This window comes from Orussus abietinus, unplaced genomic scaffold (genome assembly GCF_000612105.2).
Source record: "Orussus abietinus isolate OABI.00-Male unplaced genomic scaffold, Oabi_2.0 scaffold74, whole genome shotgun sequence".
Taxonomy (NCBI): domain Eukaryota; kingdom Metazoa; phylum Arthropoda; class Insecta; order Hymenoptera; family Orussidae; genus Orussus; species Orussus abietinus.
In genome coordinates, this window is record NW_019395987.1 from 13,591 (window position 1) to 32,294 (window position 18,704).

An 18,704-nucleotide genomic window follows, 5' to 3' on the forward strand; every position below is an offset into this window, starting at 1 on the left:
AAGATTTGCGGCATGCCGACGGGCCCGATCGTTTATTCTTACCTCCCGACTACTTGAAAGCTAAGTAAAGATAAGGCCCAGGTGGCTCGAGGACGTGAAGAATCCCATGCCCGTGTTTCCTTCCCTCTGGAAACGTCCGAGTTTTCGGGCAAAAGGGGTCCATTTGCTCCATAGGTCGTAAGGGATTTTCGGATTACTACAGGCGGAGGTAGTTGGTATCAAATAATAGCCTACAGCTTTTCGAGAACGTAATGCCAGTGTTTTAAGGCAACCAAGCTTTGTGCGGTATTCATTTATGTAGAAGGTGAGTCGTTGATTTTTTATTTCAGGCCATTCTGTAAAATGCACTTCATTAATTATGCAAACCACGCATCTTTCGGATAATTTTATCCCGCGAGGAAGTGGGCATTTTAGATGTGGCGTGAATGCTTTTAGCTTTGCTTGATTTTTTAGCGACCAACCGGAAAGCCGTGTATTTTCAGAGTCCTTTGATGACGGTAAGTTAATTCCCTTTGGTATGCACGAGAGGTGCCTCTCGCGTTTTAAGAATCCGACTGGAAGTACCTGGAAACGCGAAGGTACGTCTTCGTATGCACCGTGCACGAACGAGGTCGAAATGAGACCGGTAATTCGGTGCACACGTACGATTCCATAGGTGACCACCGATCCGGGGAAATAACACGTTCGCAGAAAGTTTAAATAAAAGGAAACGGAGGTTCGCGGAGAATCATTAAACGCTCGATGCAAGCTGACTCCGACATCGGATTGTCAACTCTAACGATAATGACCGATTTTAGGACCGGTCCGATCAAATGCGGCTAACTTGCAATTGCGGTCTTTCCTCACAACTATACTTTCATTTATTGAGGGAGTCGAGGCCTTGGTAAACAGGCATTAAAATTTGGAGACACCGGGGAACGAGTCGAAATCGCGACACATAAAAGCCTCGCGAGATACCGAGAGAACGCGGAATCATTAGACTCTTGGAAACGACAGGAGTCCCGATAAGGAAACCCATTGAAGTAAGAGAAATTTAACGATCTTCCAAAGGGACTCCCGGTCAAGTTGCCGTCATTCCGGCTGCCCGGGGAGAGCTTCATTCGAAACGCTGAACGTCGCATTAACGGCGCTTCGGTATTTATTTCGTATTTACATGCCGAAGTGGAGATCGTCCGCCATTTGGCCCTCCCTCAACGGCGACTCGCGTTCGCGAGATTCTGTCCATTTACATACGCCGGACGGCAGGAATGTTTGAATTATTGAACACGTCGGCTTACACGAGGCGTGGGCCAGGGACATCCTTTATCGCTGACTCGAGCCCCCATTGTCTTTTGGGCTAAGTCACCTGAGAGTTTGTTAAATCCTTGGCTCTTCCATTAATTGCGCGCCACGTCCACGGTGAACGCCCGAAGGCGAGTTCCTGGCTATTCTTAGGTAAAGGCATCGATATCTCCGAAAGATGGATTTTCAGTTTCTCAATAACTTTTCAATATTCCAGATTTAGGGTCCATTGAGTTCCCAGGTCAACTCCTGAATTCCTTGAGAACCCGTGAAATTTGTGTCAGCGAGTCGTCTGGAGACCTTTTAAAAAGTCTTTCTCAACTCCGTTACCTATTTACTTTTTTCTTCATTTTTCGAGTTCATTTTTCTAAAATAAAAGGCGTACCATTGGTACCCTATTCGAAATAAGCCGGCTCGTTCCTGCGCCAGAGCTGACCCAGAATTATCCTCGGTAGGATTTTATGGTCTACGAGGGACGCCCTGGAGCCCACCTCTCCGAACGTAATGGGCCCTTGTCAATTTGTCCCACGTCAATCCGTTGCTCCTTTTTGCGACGACACGAAAGGCTGATTCGCGACCCTCTCCGCTCTGTTCTCTCCTTGAAAACCCGTGTCCAAGACCTGCCTGGATCTTACGACGCCCTCGGTATTATCCTTTATACATACCGCGCCTCCCGATTCGCTTTTTATTCGGCTCCATCTTGCGTCTGGTTACGACATTCCGTGCTACCCAACGGGTTCGATTTTTTTCCCCTTCGTCTCGATTCCGACGAGGTGATTCGTTAAAACGTCTTTACATGTTATCCCTCATCGCAACGCATCGGTGCCATTTTACCTCAAGACTGCAAGTTTTACACAATTCTTGTCCTTACCGTGTAACCAGTAATGTTCGAAACCTTTTTTTATCATTGTCATTAAAATATTTCACAATACCATAGTACATAACACATACGTATAATAGATATATCCAGGCATATGATTTAAAAGAATTTAATGCCAAAGCCTTAAGAACAAAAGCTTCCATTTGTTAACAGGTCTACATCGCTAGAATGTTCTCGTCTTCTCATCTCAAATGTTGTTTTGTATTTTTCGGATCTCAAAACCGCGTAACGCCCTCAAGGAGATACCGTTATTCTTAAGATGGCCCTAGAAGCAATAGTGTAAGGAAAGAGTTCGTATCCAAGAGTCCGCGGCGAAGCAAGACCTGTGAATTATCGGCGACGACTAGGGCCAGCTTTAATGGTCGAGTTTATGGGGCAACCTGACCCAGATGCAATTTACACAACGGCCGCGGCGGTTCACGAAGAGGGGACGGTTCTACGGTTCGCGCGGAACCCTGGCGAAACTAACGGCCGCGGCAATTTTACGCACTTTACGCTTCATTTCGGTCTCGCCTACGCTTCGTGGTTCGCCCTTGACTGCATAACGAGCACAAAAACCCGAAGATAATTCCATTTTTTTTTCGCTCTTACGCGGGTGTTTCCATTGTGCCCCGTCGCCAGAGGAAATCTACTCGTCGAAATTTCTTCGAGATTAGAAACCGTATCGTATCTAGACGCTTGATTTCAAACATAAGTGTGCACTCTTGAAATTGGAGAAATAAAAAGTGGTCATAACGTAGCAGCGATTATTTACTGCCCATGGTTTCGAGCGATTATATATACGAGGGGTGTCTCAAAAGTAAATTCCACTATTTTTTTTAAACCCGTTTGGTTGGCGGGAAAAACGTTTGAAATTTTGAGGGAATATTTGTCTGTGTGTAGTGCAAGCCCTATAAAATCTCTATGCGCGTGCATTCATCGCTAGGTCAGTCAGGCCCCGTCGCCATGGAGACGGTAGGAGCGAGTGGAGTCTCCATGGCGACCGGGGCGTGACTGACCTAGCGATGAATGCACGCGCATAGGGATTTTACAGGGCTTGCACTACACACAGACAAATATTCCCTCGAAATTTCAAACGTTTTCCGCCAACCAAACGGGTTTAAAAAAAAATAGTGGAACGTACTTTTGACACACCCCTCGTATATATTTTTATTTTTTCACGTCGCGTCGCTGGGATTATATTTTTAAAAGAAATTATGAAAAATAGAAAAGGCAAAGCCGCCCTCTGAAAGTTGGAACCGAGTTTAGCCCGGTGTTGGATAACACAAATTTGACCTCGGCTTGGGCGTAAATCAGTCGTCAGGGCAACGAGGGTCGATGTAAATTATTTCTGGGACGGAGAACGTAATTACCAGCCAGGGACGAAGAGGCGAGGTCTTCCAGCATCGCGTTTCCATGATGTTACCGGTAAGCACTATGTCGCGGTACGTCCCGGTCGACGTCATTGTCAGGGTCATTTCTCATCGTCTGCAAATACCGCAAGCGTCGCTCAAAGAAATGGCATTATTTGTTGATCAACTTTTTATTTCGTACCCGGTGAAAAATATCTCTGGGACAATTACACGTACTTTACGCGTAACACCGTAATCGTGACGTGTTACATTTAGAAATATACTTCATTGTATTTTCTACCATGAGCGCAGCTAAAACGGCAACTCGTGGGTGGTATTGGATAAAAACGGTACTTCCCGCACCTTGGATCCCATGCATAATAGGTGAAGGTTCCCATGACAAGAGCACTATCGTAATCGCAATGTTGCAAGCCTAACTCTACCAGTGCGGCACTTTCTACTTTAATTCGAGCGTGCACCCTATCCTTTCAGAAGAGCAGTTTTGCAGAACCGCAGCTTGAATATTTTCATTACACCTGGAACTTGCGATAACCCCGAAAAACCAGGGGAAATAACTTTCGCACGCGAAGTGGAATCGCGGTGGAGTCAGGATGGGGCCCGACATTCTCCAGGACGTTCCGTTATTCCATTAAGACGGGCGTTGAGAAGAGATAAACCGAGGCGTCGGTATCGCGCGCGCATCGACGGTTCAATTTCCACGGTGCGCCTCTCTTCCGATTGCGTAAAAGCCGCTCTCGACGCACTCGACGCACTCCCCTTCGATGGGCCTCGTCCGGCATCGTCGGGGTCGGTCCGGCAGAGCGAGAGGCGAGAGACGAATCGATGATTGCTCGATGATAAACGATAATCGAGGGAGAGACCATCGCCTCGGTCCGGGTGGCTTTTCCTTGGACATTCCCTCCCGAGAGAGCCCTTCGGTGCATTCAGGACTCGAGCTGTCGACTATCGGTCGATTACCGATTTGCCAGGTCATTTCCGAGCCGGAAAATCGACCCCCCGGGCCGTAGACGCCGAAGTCGGATCAACGCGGGGAAACGTCACAACCAGGCTCGTGGAAATCACCATAGAACCCAGCAGATGACGATTTTCAACGGATGGTCACGAATCATCCTTCTTTAAAATCTCTATCCCCTAATATTCTATAGATAATTCTATGATCATGATCCGACATAATTGATTTACCTTGCTCTTCAAACAGCGCCGCGGTGATTTTTTTCGTTTCCCGGTAAATCCGACTCGAGTTTTCCGCTTCGCTTCAACAGTCCCGTCCGTAATTTATTACTAAATCGAGCACCCGTTGCTCCATTGAACCCTCCCTTGTGGAGCCTCGCGGCTCTCACGAGACGGGGAATCCGCGGTCTCGCGGGGATCTCCCTCCTCGACAATTAACGCGGTCCGCGCGGCCTTAATTGAGCGCCTCCTCTTCCGGCGCGGGGTCGTCGCCCGGAAGGTAAGAGTCGCGGCCTTCCGTATCGACGCGGCGGGCGCTCGCCCCTTCCCGGGCCCCATTTGTCCGCCAAGTGTGGGATGTGTCGTGCCTATTAGCGCCGCGCGCCGCTAATGAGGCGCGCCGCCCGCGCCCGGTCGGTAATCACCCATTACCGCGCGGAGCTACTTTCAATTTATCCGCGGTCGGTGTGCACGCACTCCCACGTCCGCGCATGCGCTCGCGAGCGGGCACGGCTCCTCGTCGAGGCGACCCGGCGCGTCCGGATAATTGTAATCTATCGCCGGCCGGGTCGTTTCTACGTGGGCTCGCGGGTCCTCTCTTCCTCCTCTTTCCCAGTATCCGAGAAGCTACGTTGTACGGTTATCCGGAGCCGTGCACTTTATGCCCGGGACGCGGCGCGCGATTTGAAAAAGCGCGCGTGCGCGCCGGGCCCCGCGGGAGTCGGCGGTACCGGCGGCGCCCGCGGTATGCAGATACGCGCCCAGCGTGCGGACTGTGGGGGGGTTCGTTTAAATTATAAAAGCGATATCTCGTTACCGCGGGGGACCACGAGGGGAGCGGTCGCGCGCACCGAGGACGGCGAACTCGATCGTGCCCGACGAGGAAGCGCTGCGGGCTTCGAAGGTCTTCTGGACCGCACACCTGTTGCTGCGATATTTAAGGTGGAATTTATTATAAAAGATGCCAGGATTACCGGTTTATCGGAGCAGATACTGATTCCGATTTGTTTAAGTACAAGGATACCTGCGGATGGTAATTTGTTCCGGAGAATCGAGCCGAGACGAGGGACGAGGATGCGCCGTGCGCATCGCCGGCATTCTCGAATGCGCATTAGTTGTTGCGATGTTTACATTAGAATTTATTATTAAAGATGCTTGGATCGTGGATTTATCAAAGGTATGAAGGTAAAGTGTTCTACTCTCTTTAAGTACATGGGGTAGGTATGAACGTTCATTTTTTCAAGAGAAAATACGAGAAAGCTCTGCGAGTTTCATCGATCTTTTGGAACATGCTCTTGTTACTGCGATATTAAAAACGTATTCAAGATGGGCTTAGATTGTGAATTTGTCGAAGCTGGTACTAATTTTGATTTATCTATCCCATAATTTTTTTTTTCAGAGAATTGGAAAGACAAACTGTGTACAGTGGACTCTCGTATAACGCAGTTAGTACGTTACTAGTTGTATGAAATCGCGTTACAGGCAATCGTGTTTTACGAGGATTTTATACGAGTAATGTAATTTTGTCCAAACAAAATAATTACGTAGCAGGAGGAATTGGTAACGATGGAGACAAGCTATTCCATGCTTGACTTACGTACGTAAGTAAACGGAGAATTCCCATATTTTGTTACATAGTGTGTTGTACGAGTATCCCGAAATACATAAAAAAAGTCGCCGCTATATCTTTAGCGCGTTGTAGGAATTCGTGTTATAGGAATTTGCGTTATACGGGAGATTACTGTACCTATAGGTTTTAGAACGAGTCCAGGAAGTAATTCAAAATGGCGCCTATTACGGAGCCTTTCCGCTTACGGTCGTTCTTCGGATTGCAAATGAAGGCCGAAGAACTGTTTTCAGTGGCGGAAAATTTGTGGCTCCTTCAATTCCCATTTCCGCTTGGTAACTTTCACCTTGTAATTGCGCGGAGGATACAGTAGATGCTGTTACGTTTGATTTGCATAATCTCCTTGAACGGTGAGAAATATATGTAATAAGGCTACCGGTTCTATATTTTAACTGCGGGCTGGAACGGATAGATGTATCGAGGCATGTTCCTGTTGTCGCGGGCGCTCGTGCAATTACAATTATAGCCACATTAAGAACTCGGGTAGCACAACTAACACGAGTAAATTATACGTTTTAGGCTCGGTGTTACCATTAGTTCTTCGGCCGCGGAACTTCTTATCCACGACTCGTTTTATGCCGTGCTTCAGCGAGCACCTCCTCGGCGTCGTTTCTTCCGCGTGCGATCTCTTCCCGCCCTTCCTCGGGACGATGAAGCCCTCGTGAATTCGTGAGAAAAGAGAGCCGATCGATGAGTACTGGCGAACCGCAATTTAGCGGACTTTTTAGAACCCTTTTTGTAGCGTATACTCGGACCGGGAGTCAAGCGTGCGTGCCTTCTTTGGATTATCTCAGGAATGATCAATATTGTGGCGACCTTCCACCAGACGTTCGAATCATTCACGGGATTCCCGTAGCCTGCGATTAATCCGTTTACCGACAGCCAGTTGACCCGGTATTTATCTGCCATTGGATATAACTACATCCCTAGTATCCGTAAAAAATCATTTCTGGGACAGAAGCTTTCTGCATTCCGTTGGATGCAACAAATATTCACCACCATCGTGGAAATGGGATTTTTTCAACAAGCCTTGCGATAGAGTTTCGTTTTATTGGATAAATAAGGAGTAGCAGATGTACTAGTCTCCTCGTCTAATACCTATATCCTCGGCTTTCGACATTAAGACCTAGGCACGAAGAAATCCGAAGTAGGTATTGTCTTACCGAACAATTGCAATTTTGGCGATCGCCGATATCCTTTAAAGGGATTTTACGATTTTAAGGCGTTTTACGAAGTGGACGTCCGGGGGAATTTTTCCCAATGGACATCCCACCCTTCAGGTTGACACCGAGGGAAATGGTCGCTCGGAGGTTGAACTGCGGTGGCGGACTCCTTTGAGGAAGCTATGTGAAGCTCGCTAAGGAGAACGCAAACGCTGATTGAATCGTGTAGCGGTCTTCCAGCCACTAAGTGAGACTTGGAGGAGCGTGTACTCGGAAGATTGGTACACACTGGCTGACCTGTACCGGCTCGATAGATTGAACGTGTCGGCAGACGGACCCCGGAGCTCGAATGTTTCTGGTTTGTCTCGGTCTCATTCAACGGTACAACACAATTAAGGAGCTCCGACTTCGTGGTGTTCTTCCTGCTCGTCACTCTCCGTCCTCGAATCTATAACTTCGGATCGCAGGGTTACGCGATGAGCCCCATAGATACGACCTCGCCTCGCCTCGAATGCCTCCCCGAAAGGGATTTTTAATTTCATTTATGTAAATTTATACATTGACTTTAAATAGAAATATTTGCACGGAATTGGGACTCCGTAGACTGCAATCGCGTGGAAGAATAAATATGTATTACGGGTATTACGCGGTAGTCTTGTAATGCCTATTGTGATCGGTTCCACGTGGCCGATCATTCTGCGTACGTGAAATAATTGACACGAAGACTCGTGCCTTTCTATACTGAATTAAGTTCAAGCCAAGCAGGAAATTTCTGAATTCTCTACGGTCGACCTCTTTGCTCACCCCAGAGCCGTTCTACGGTTTCCAGTCGAAGCAAATTCCCGCGAAAAGAGCGGCGAGAAGCGGCAGCGGGGGAGACAAGATGATTTGCTCGGTACGGGAAAAATCCGGAAATGCAACGCGGCCGTAAACCCAAGTGCGTTCCGAGGCGCGTCGGAATTCCTACGGGATACCGAGAGGTAACCGGCGCCCGGAGTGCCGTCCAGCCTCGCCCTTCTAGAAGAGGAGTCGTGCACTCGGTGTCGATCTGGTTTCTCAAAGCTACGAAATCCCCCCAGGAGCCTGATCCTCAACCCGTGGCATGATCCCTGCGTTAATGTGGCCATATGTTTCCACGTTTATCACCCCCTATTTCACATACTGGATTTCCGACAAAGTTCATAACCCGCTCGAGACAATATTAAATTTATTACCAACGAGTTCGAGTCAGCACCGTATATAATGGTGGTTAATTGCAATTGACAGGGAATTAATACCGCGTCGTAACCCCTCCCAGTCTCGACTCGCGAAAGTCATATTTTACATTTCCCATTTCCCACGCGAGATATGAGAGGCGTTGATCGAAATAATAGGGATCATTTAATACAATCTATAATTCACTTCCATAAATAACGATCACAATACCGTTCTTAAGTACACGTAATCAGATGTCCATAACGCAGTTTCGTTTAATTCCCTTCGACGCGGTGTAATGCCGCACGAATCGGTTTTTGCATAATACCTTAGCGATATGGTAATTTTATCGTTGGACACATCGAACCATCCGCGGAATGAATCGCGTTTAATCTTTCGAGCATAAATAGCGTAAATAGCGGTATAACAACGTATTGCCCCCGAGGTGCGCCCATCACGATCCGGGAAGACTTCTTCCTGCCCCGGAGAGGCTTTTTCCGCTGGGGCCCAATTAATCGGCGTAATTGGCCAGGCACCGTAAGAAGCGACGAGTCGAGTAAATCTAAGACCCTCTCGTTTTTCCACCTCGCATGGCAGAAGCGGCGAAGCCGGGATTATATGCCCGTGGAAACGATACTCTCTTTCGTCCGTTCTTTCGCCCCGTAGGGCAAGATACCTATCTTCTTCCTCTATCGTCGCGCGGCCTCGTCTCGTCTCTCTCGCGTCGCAAAGTCGATCCCGCGAGCGGCCGCGCGTCGCCGACTAATCCGATTGGATTATGCAAATGCAGGTGATTTTTTTCGACGGCCAGGCTAATTATCGCGATGATTGCGATCATTTTGAACGAGTGCATCGACCAAGGTGGACATTCCGCCGATAATTCCCGCGATAGCGAACCCGTGGAGCGAGGACCTTGCCGCGTGTAGTTTCGAGTCATTTCGTTTATCTCTTGGCATTCAAGTCATGAGTTGCCAAAGCTAGCAGATGGAAGATTTATCTGGATTTCGATCTGTTTCATATGGCTCGAGGCGTATTCAAGACGCTCCAATGAACCTACGAAAAGTAACGACCCAATTTTATCCCCGCGACGTAGAGGTACTTAATTGGATATTTTTATATTTCGATCAGTGTAAAGTGATCTTACTTAAAATAATTACACTCCCTTTGGGTAATCGAATTTGATTATCGCGAGGATACCAAAATATCGCTCGGTCAAATAAATAAAATGTCAACGGGATGTGGAGAGCAATCTCGTGCAGATAGTTCGTTAAGAAAATAGAGACAATTATGTTACCTCCCAGGAGTTACGTTCAAAGAAGAGGCGGAAGCGTTGGTAGCAATCCGATCCATTATCCGACCGTGATATCGGAGTAATGTCAATGTCGAGCGATAGCGATACCGCGTTATCAGGCCGCGTCTAATCGCCGAGGCAAGGCCTGTACGGTGACATCAGGAAGCGAATCGCGTTCATTGCCGAGGCGTCGCGTGGACGTCGCCGGGACGTCGGGACCCCGGCCGGCACTCAGTCCTAACACGGCAGCACCTTTCCGGAGCTTTGAACTTTGCTCGTTAAATCCTGGAAAGCAAGCGTCTTCATCCTCGTATTTTTCTCCCGCGCCATTTCCAGCCGGCGAGCACTAACGAGTTTCTGTTGGCGCGGCTCAAGTTCAGGTGCTAAGTGCTGGAAACGCAGCTGCGAAGGATTTACGACTTGTCACCGAAGGCGAGACGGATGCACGGACAGGTTCATCTCGTCGCCCTCGTCCCGAACAGTACCTTCATTCACCGGTCCAGCCTGTCCTTTCCCGAGGATCCTGCTCCTCGGCCTCCCCTTCTTCTAAGCCATCCGTCTAATATTAGATGGAACGCCTCTCCGCGAAGTTAACGCCAGCTTCACTCCGTATTCTCTGTACCTCTCATTGTGAGTTCCTCGTCAAAGGTGCAAGGAAGTTCAGCAAACCCTCTGCGCGGAACCGCGGTCGTTATTTAACGTCCTACGGTTTCCCAATATTTCCCCCGTTTTCAAAACGCGGAAAGACCAGTCCGAGGCCAACAAGTTCGTAAAACGCCGTTATTATGATTTAAAAACTGGTCGGCACGTCGCATAAAGCGGCCGAGGTGCTAGTTTCAATTGCATCGTAGTCCATAAGTTGCTCGTCACTTTTTGGCGTTAACGCGAGAAGGTTTTCTACACATATTAAAGATATACGATGTTGCACGGTGCACGGATGTACAATGGCGGAGATGAATTGTGGGCGGAAAATATGACGCCTCCCCTGTAGATACGACATCGCCTGTGCAGGTTGAGAGGGCATTGATGTCTCCCAATGTACACCTTCTTTCGCGGGCATTTACGAGTTTTCGCGACCCATTTCTCTACGTCGCGGCGCGCCCCGCGCCCCAACGTCTCGACCTTTCCTGGTGGCAGAGAAAAGCAGGCCACGCCGGAATAAGGAGATGCAGGGACAACGGGAACGGCGTCTGGCGTCGTATCTCGTTCACCCGGAAAACGTGACACCGCGGTAACGAGGGCTGCCGGGAGAGTGAAAGAGGCCAGCCGGAGATCCACGCAGTCCGCGGCGGGCGGGAAAAATCGCTCTCACTTGCACGGGGCCGTTCCCGCGAGCGCGGCACGCCGAAGTGCAGTTCCTTTACGAGCCCGACCTCGCCGTTCCTGAGGAACACGCTCTCGAGAGTCGGCTTGCTTTCGCTCCGCCGGCGTGGCACACATGCGGGGATCCATACGTGCCTCGGTGCCACACCCAGGTCACAGACGCCGCGCCGTGCTTTTCCAGCCTCCCGAGACCGTTCCTGGGAGATCCGATCCGGTATCTCTCGGCCGGTCGGCGGGTATCGGTCCTGGCTCGTTCGCACTCCGGGTTAGAGCTGGGCACGACCGGTCGGTCGCCCCTGGTAGCCGGTTCGTCGGCCAGCGGATGGACGCCGCGTTTTAATGGACATTATGCACGCACGCGTCTACGCACGCGAGCGAGTCCTCGCAGCTCGGGTCCCCGCGACCGGGAAGGACCGAGACGTCTCGAGGCTCTCCCGACGTCGGCCGCGATTGGAAGCACGGAAACGTCTCTTCAAAAGTCAATTAGGACCCTTAAGCGGGTGACCGTTGACCGTTTCAAAGATGAGACGATACGCGGTCATTTGCTCCCCTGTCACGGTTCCGACGTCCGGATCGCGTTGGCGTTTAAATCCTCCTCGTCGAGAAGGGATTCGCGATGTGTCTAATTCGTTAATTCCTCTATAAGGTTGCCCCGCGAGTTCGAAGACTACCGTCGAGTAAAGCGCAATTTCCGGCGACGGGGATTTCGGGCGAGGACGGAAAAGTCGGGATTCCTCGGCAGGATCCGTTCGAGTAAGAAGACGTTTCTCGGGATTTATCTCCTCTCGACTTCTTGGTAATTGTTTGGGGCGTGGCGGGCCGTTACCGGCATTACCGCGATCTCCCACGCGAATGCCGCAGGATTTATCGATACGCGGACTCGATTCGACGCCTCGCTCGTACGGTACGTGTACGAGTATACGTGCACGTACCCGTTCGAATACGTACGTACCGCGGGACGACGCGTAACAGATCTCGGTCTCGAACTCGGGATCTCGCAATCCCCGCAGTTCCTGCTAAGGCCGAGTCGAGAGAAAGAGAACGAACCAAGGGAGAGAGAATTGCGTGTAATTGTTCCGCTCACTCTTCGACGTATAAATGAAACGCTCCCCGTTAATCGAGACCTTTAATAACGATACCGTGGCGCGATACACGGACACTTTTAAGGGCGATCCGTGAAATGAAAAAAGGAACTCGTTTCCACGACATTTGTATACGGTCGGAATTTCAACCCCGTTCCCTGCATCGCGGCCGACATCTGCATTGAGCAATCGTTCCTGCGAATGCACTTAGTTTCCGCGCCAGGTTGACTCGATACAGTTTATTCCCTCAACATGTTCCACTTTAAGTGTACGAGCCAATCCTTGAAAGCGTTTCGTTAGCGTTCCCTCTTTTCGCAGTCAAAGTTCATCGCCGCGATCCGACCTCGTTTCCTGCGTCGGAGATCTTTGACGCCTCCCGTCCTGTTCCGTTGACTCCTCCTTAGAATCCAGGTTGACGCGTCGACGGGTACCCAGATCCTGCTGCCAAGCGGAAAGTCATGGAATGGAAACGTCCGATGGCCGATGCCGCAGAGAAACCTCGCCCCACTCTTCGCGTTCTCCACTTCGAGGAGCACAGGAACGAGATCGTGGGTGTGGTCGTGGATTCAGGTTCCTGCAACGTGGACCGTGCACTTGGTAACCTCCATCCGCGCCCGGGGCGTGCTGTGTCACATTTAGCCTGGATGCTCCTTCCTAGAGTAACGGTTCGGAGGTTTCGCGTCGGCCATCTTCGACGTTGGTTAACCAGCGGGAACACGCGTCGCGAAGATGCACTGCCTCCTGGGCGAGTGGCTTTTGCGGCTGATCCGATATTCCAGGATGCTCAAGCCAGGTGGAGTCGCTTGGATGTGCCGATTGATCGTGGAAGATTGGCCTCGCGAACTCCGCCTCGACGCCGAAGACACCCACGCGCCTCGAGCCCACCCGAGTTGCCTCGGAATCCTCTTAGGTTCGCTTCGAGGACATCTACGTCCTTCTATGCGAGAACTTGCGACGAGTTTTTTTGGAAAAAGTTCACAAATGAAAATGCCTAAATTAAATAAGTCTTGGATTATCCCTATGAATTCGGCATTGACCGGAAACTTGAAACTTCGACGCCGACTTCCCTAACGAAAGATCCAGGACATTTCACCCCTTAGCGCCGCAATCGCGCCGCAATTTTTGCATCGTTACGACCGGAAGAAATACTATTTCTAAATGTACATTTGATACCTGAGGAATACTAGGAACGACATTCGCGAATTCTAGACCGATGTTTCCAAGCTCCTTACCTGGTAGAGAAAACTTCAAGGATCGGAAAAAGAGAGAAGTTAAAGTAAAACGATATATAGGGGGGTGCAATAGCTGCCGCGATAAAATAAGCTTGCAGGCGACCTTAATCCAATTACGTTGGAATCTGAAGTTTGATCGAGAAAGCAGTGGTCGTTGAGAGGTCCATACCTGGGCCTGCTCCGGGAATCGTCAAACCGAAAACGATCCTTCCTTTTAGCTCCCGACATATCATCTTTTTCCCCCTCTAAGACCACCAACCCTTCTAAGTACCGTTATGCTCATTACCCAATATTTGCTACAGGTTCTTCACGAAAAGCCCGTCAGAAATGAAAATCCGGTTCGAAGGGGGATGATTTTCCCACTAGGTAAGTTAAATCGCGCAGCCCCTTAGAAGCACGACTCGAAAGATGCGTAAAAGTAGATCTCGAGACGATTGTCAAGAGATATGGATCGAAATACTCTCACGGAATCCTGGTTTACGGCGGTGGAATTGACAAACAAGGCCGGACACCCCATGGCGCAAATAATCAACGCCGCTTCAACATCTCTTGCTTCTGTCTGCCAAGTTCGTTCTGCCTCTTCGTGCAAACTTCGTGGCTGGCAATACTCGTAAACGCTGGATTGGTTTACGAGCCTCCCGTTACACCATGGGTGTTCCTTTCTCTCTTTCTCCCTGTCTCTTTACTCTTTCTTCCTCTCTCCTTGGACACCCTGGAAGGCGTGCATCTCCTCTGACGGATGCGGAATGACGCCTCTATTCCGTCTCCGAGAGAACCTCGTGGGCGTGCTCTTCGCGATGTGGCAATGACGTTAACGGGTCCTGTTAACGCCGTGAGATCGCGGACGATGGTGAGATATCGAGAACCGATTGGCACCGAGGTTGCAGCGTGCATAGAATGCACTTAACTTCGTCGAGCCGAGCAAGCATCGAGGAGTTCGAATTCCCCGCTCTGATCGAGCTCTTCGGTACCCGATTTCACCGACGACGGATAACTTTATTCGAAAGATAAACGGTACTTTCCACCGATCGCATAGCTCGATAGCACACTTTATCCAACGAATAAAGATATCTATCGTAGGTGAGATCGAAGATGACACGAATAAGGTAAGGGTGCAAAAATTGGACGGGCTGGCCGATGACCCGTGATTACGATCCGGATCGAGAAAATACCAGGAGATACCGCGAAATGATACACGTCAGCGAAGAAAAACGGGATAAGATCTGACCTTGAAGTTGAAACTAGTGGCAGGAAATTCTGATTGCGTCAAAATATCTGGGAACTTACCTGTAACAGAGAAAAAGAATACGTTAGTAATTGCACTCAATGAAGCGTTACAATATATTAGAAACGAAAATTGCAGAATAAGTAAATACCATATATGTTTTTAAGAGTAATTTAAAACATTGTTAAAACACGCTGTTTTTTAGAGCTATATAATTAATCGAGTGGAATCTATTCAGCGAACAAATTCGACGCATCCCAAAATCAAATGGCGATCGGCACGCGACGAGCGACCATAGGTACCTATCCGACGCATTCCCGATGCATTTTGTTCTAACGTGTACGTGCATATTCACGTGGTACTACACGGCAGAGCGCACGCGTTCTCGGTTCTTGTGGCACGATCGTACCCCGAAGACTCCTCGAAACACGCTACCGCATTCGTGGAGCTCTCCTCGCCGCACCTTGCGACCTCGACGAGCTACTCGGTGAGGTATCTCCTGGGTCGACCGTCCGCTCGTATGCTCGTTTCATTTAACCACGGGGGCAAAACCGAGCAAGAGAGAAGGCCGGGCGACTTAACTAGATAAGGAAACATGACGACAAAGTGCAAAGTAGCGGTGAACGCCACCGCAAGTTCGCGAGTTATGCCGCTGACTATGCGCCGGGCTACCGGAGGATAAATCTTGGGGAAAAAGGAAGATCGTCGTCCTAACGAGCCGAGGTACATTCGTGAATCCCTGGTTAAGGGTTTTGCTCTAAGGGAAGAAAACGTGAGCTTCGATTGACCAATAAAGAGGTATTAATTAGAAAAACTGCCCCCAAAAGTACGAGCTAGACAAATGATAACAAGTTTTTCGTTATTCAATTTTTACCATTGTTGGGCATGGTCGTGACAAAACTCGTGATTTTTCCCTGATTCTGATAAATTCCCAATTCTTGCTCGACTCGTTGCTTCCAATTGACAGAGCTCATAAGAGGGATTACCTCGGAAGAAGGGACTCTTACATGACGCGTTAATTCTTAACACATTCGCGACCGCTGACGTGAATTCACGTCTTTTCAAGTTCTATTCCTGGTTGCCGGTGACGTGAATTTACGTCATTTTAAATTCTATTCCTGATTGCCGCTGACGTGAATCGCGTCCATATCGATACACGATACAAGTTTGCGGCAACCAGTGTCAGAATTTCATTACTTTCGCCGGTACTCAGTATTTGAAACGGAAAAGATTTGCCGGTCGCAAATGTGTTAAGTCAAAGGATCCACGTTTGCCTCCACTATTCTCGGGACGAAGGCGAACAATAAGATTCTTCCATCCTACATAATTATCGAGTCCGTCTCAAGACTTTCGATCCACTTCTAGAAGTCGATCAGGTTTACGGGACAAGCTCTGCGAAACAACGAGTACCTACAGAGGCAGTTAGCTTAATTATCCCGTGACCGTCCCGGCCAGCTCGAAGTCTCGGACTCGCGGTCCAGGACACGGCGATGGTTCCGCAATAAGTTGCAATTTTTAGGCCGGACGAAAGAAGTCCCTAGATCCGATTCCACGGAGCGGTCAGGTCCGCGATCCCGTACGTCTCCGGAGACAGTTAAATTAATTATCCAGTGGCCGTTCCGCGTCCTGAAAAGTCCGGGGCCGGCTTCCACCGTCGGGGGAGGAAACGGAGAAGACGATGGGATACGTGCATGGCGATTCTTCGGGTAAGGTAGGTCGGACTCGGGCGTGTTCATGTTCGTCCTGACCTCCGGCCTCTCCTCTCCCGCTCTCTGATCCACGACGATGCCGGACTGGATCTCCGGTACCGCTATCTTCGGCTAAGCGCAGGATCGGGCATAAAATGGCATTGCTACCCTACATACTCGGGCGAGCCAGGCGGATTGCGGTATCGTTCATGAGTTCCGACCGAGCGGTGCCTCTCTCGTGGAAAGTCAAGAACGCGCCGATCGGCCGATCTTCCCTATCGGCATTCGATCTTACTCTCCAGGCCCTGTTGGGAGATACCGGTCCTCTCTTCGAAGACCAAGGGGTAACCGAACTGGACGTTTCTTCCCGTTCGTCGGGGCGGCAGTGTTTTCGGATTATTTTTTCCTGCTGCACCGCCCCTTGCCTTCGTTTTTCATGCTTAATGAACTGTGCTTTCGGGTACGGTGCGTTCAGTCGGGATTGTGGTGGATAATTCTCTTATTAACGGCACTTGAGCATTCCCAAAGGAATATATTTACAAATACTATATAGATACGAAGAAGATGTGATCGATACTAAACGAGGTTAGCATTTTCATCGCGACAATATCTTTAAGGTTACCCTCATTACGTATTTAGGAATATTAACAGGTACGATAAATGGAGTTATGTGCGATGGAGTTATCTATCTCACATGTTGGACTCTGACAATTGATAATTAAATTTAATAAGAAATCAATCTTGTAACGTCCAGGGTGTGGAAACGGTTATCCGTTTAGTTTTCGTGTTTATTGAAAGTATTGCAAATTTCAATTCATTACGGCGGCCAAAAAGCGTCAACTCTTCTTAGAGATTGCATTTAGATGTTTTCGATTCAGAATAATCTGATGATATCAGGATCGCCGGGGAGAGATCAGAGGACCGGTGTGTGGAGGAACGTTGGACCCGAACGAAGGCGTAGTATCGTTTCTGCTGAGTTATTTGACTTTCCAATCATGAGACTACCAGCGCTAACGTCCACGCGACTTATTTAGAGCGTGAAGGAGTTTCGTGTGAACCTGGAAATAATGGAGGTCGATGGAGTCCCATAAAGCCTCCCGTAATAGGCCGAGTGAATACCCCAATGTGCAAACGCGAGTCGGCGGAGGTGCAGAAAAAGAAACTCGAAATGGCACCGGACCAAAGAGAAAACAGCTTGTTAACATGTACTGAAATCCAGAGGTTGAGGCGTTATTACGTATATCGGCGGTAAATCTCGAAGTAGACGGTACGGTACCTTATCTATCGATATATGATCCATATCTCCTGGTGGTACTTGCACAACGTAATCACATAGAGTCTGAACGATTTTTCTCACGAATCCCTAACATAAGAAACGTGACGTAAATCACTTAGCGTAACCGCTCCTTCCTCTTCCTCGTTTCGTCCGGACGTAACTTTCGGCGGTTCGGGTATGAAGTATTTTTTTTTGGCGCCGAAGAAGAGCGAACGACACCAGGGGAAAAAGAAGCGCACGCCGAAGTGGCAGCGGAAGATCGAAGAGGAGCAAGAGGAGCCGGGATCCCGACATCCTCGGAGTCCTTAAAGCGCGAGGCGGGAGGACTCGTTTCTTTAGGGCGGCTCGAACGCCCGAGCTCGACGACGGGAGTTGACCAAACATAAATTAGGAATAACGAGTCCTACGAGGCCCGGCCAATATCCTGACCATTAACGTCACCGCGGCAACACCAGACGTAATCGGCCGCCATCTACGGTGCCTAATTACAGCCGGTGCCTCCTCGGCTCTTTCCTTCCTCGGCGGGGCGAGCACTCCTTTCGACGAGCGGACATCGCGCGGACTCCGCGCTCTGCAAATTACCCCGGTGGCCTCCCTCCGGAGCTTACATAATTGTAACCTTTCGCGATGATCGCCGGTCAGGTGCCTACGGTCCGTCTGATCCGTCCTATACAGTCTGGGCCCTCGATTTATCACGGAGACGCGATCGACTCCGTCTTCTCTCGAGATTTTCGGCCTAAACGGTCGGAGCATTTTGTTGCGCTACCTTCTCTCGGAGGCACCGATACGCCGCCGTAAGATCGTGGCGGCTGTAAACCGGAGCACTGCCGAAAGTTATGCCCGACGGTAAATCATGAACGGGACTTGCGCAGAAGCGATCTCTTGGGCCAGTTCCGGGCCCGGAACGCGAGGGCTCGGAC

General features: G+C 49.6%; 1 protein-coding gene across 2 annotated transcripts in view; it reads right to left on the bottom strand.

The window, feature by feature from the left end:
- Nucleotides 1-18,704, bottom strand: part of LOC105703866 (neurogenic locus Notch protein) — a 232,227-nt gene that overhangs the window by 11,260 nt on the left and 202,263 nt on the right. The window lies entirely within an intron of this gene.